We start from the raw sequence: 1,791 nt of genomic DNA on the forward strand, positions 1-1,791 counted from the left end.
CACATAATTTTCCATTTCTGAAATCTGAACTCAGATACACAGGACAGTTCTTTAAACATAGACACAAAAAAATCACCATTTCAAAATGATTATTTTAACCAAATGCAACTGGAACTCTGCAATTTTGAAATATGTCACTTTCCCCCAAAGGAACTTCTGGGAACATTGCCCAAATCAGACTTTTATCTTCTGAAACAAAACTTGAAATTTAGTGAAGATGTATTTCTTAACACACAGACATATCATTATATGAAAAAAATTAAGGACATCACATCATCCCTAGTGTCTGAATTAGTTGAGTTACTATTCAATTTTAAATGAGAAAAGGAAATTTTCTTTAAATTGAGAGTTCCCCCCCCGCCAAAGACCTAGTTATGAAGTATTCCATAGCTAAGGGAAACATGTCATTAGATGACAAATAGAACTTTTTTCAGAGAAAGAGATATTCGTGATCATTATTTCTTAATCTTATCAAAAAACCTCTTGATTTTTATCTAAATTTAGATAAGCAAAGATAAAAAATAAGTGGTTTACTTGTTTCATTTATAAGGAACATTCTGTGTATGCATCTAATTTTATCTGTTTTTCTGTGTTCACCCTTATTAATCTTACATCAGTCAGTACACCTTGAGTACTTTGTAATAATCACATATAACAAATGTGAATAATTTCTATACCTTTAAGTACAAATATCTTTGGTCATATGTAATCTGTGATCTCATAGATGTAACTATCATTAAAATGAATTATTTGGAAACTTAACATTTGTGGATGGATTCCAGGGAAGGCTCAATTTACTCTAATTCTACTGCATGAAGGCTGCCAAAATGTCTTATATCTAAATTCCAGCATTTATGATCCTTTTTAGTAATTACTGACTCATTAGGGACAAAATGATGACAAATTAGGTTATGTTGTTATGGATTCAATAATACAAAACATAATTTTCACAATTTGTACTATATACTAACATAAATTAAAAATCTTAAAGTACTATTTCCATCTTGCTATACCTCTACTCAGAAAAATTCTGCTAACCTCCAAGATTCTACAGTGAAATCATTGCCCTGATATTAAAGAAATTTATTTTACCATGTGCTTAACCTGTATTTTCTATTCAATTTTTATCCATATTCCTACATAAATTCTCACAAGTAGTCATATTTATTTGTTAACTTATGAACATTCAGTCTTCATATCTATTTCCCCAGTTCATCATCCTTGGTGAATCAGGTGTAGAGACTGGAAATTCAGCACCATGGATAGTTTTGTAGTGTTGAAGTCAAAGTCCCTTTGATACAGAGGGAGCCTTGCCTGACCAGTCTGCCCACTGCAGAATCTGCCCAGCTCTCGCAAGTGCCATGTCTGGTTCCTCCAGAGTCACTGTTAATGAAGAAAGGGGTTCAGTAGTTCTGGCTGGAAGCCAGACTTGACCGCATGAAGGTTTCTTAGGCAGCTGCAGATTTGAAACAATTCTGTCTGTAGAATGCTCAACATGACCCCCTGGTGACTGGAGTATCTTCAAGTAGGAATACCTTCAGACTCCAGAAAGTCTGTTCCTTTTTGTAGTAAAACAAATCTTTGGATGGTTTTCTAAACCACTTTTTATGAAGCAGTGAATATTCAAAAGAGAACTAAATTTGAAGCCTATACAAAAGCTTATCACTATAACACATGCCATACTATATAAACTCCTGCTTTTGTCAATCCTTAACATCTACCTCTCTGAATCTTCATAAATTTCTATTTCACAAGGCTAATTATTTTATATACACTGGCAGCAGCATACAA

General features: G+C 33.1%; 1 pseudogene; it reads left to right on the forward strand.

The window, feature by feature from the left end:
* Window positions 1-1,361: 1,361 nt before the first annotated feature.
* LOC110589042 lies at window positions 1,362-1,569 on the forward strand (annotated as a pseudogene).
* The last annotated feature ends 222 nt before the right edge of the window (window positions 1,570-1,791 follow it).

Source organism: Neomonachus schauinslandi, chromosome 12, assembly GCF_002201575.2.
Source record: "Neomonachus schauinslandi chromosome 12, ASM220157v2, whole genome shotgun sequence".
Lineage (NCBI taxonomy): Eukaryota > Metazoa > Chordata > Mammalia > Carnivora > Phocidae > Neomonachus > Neomonachus schauinslandi.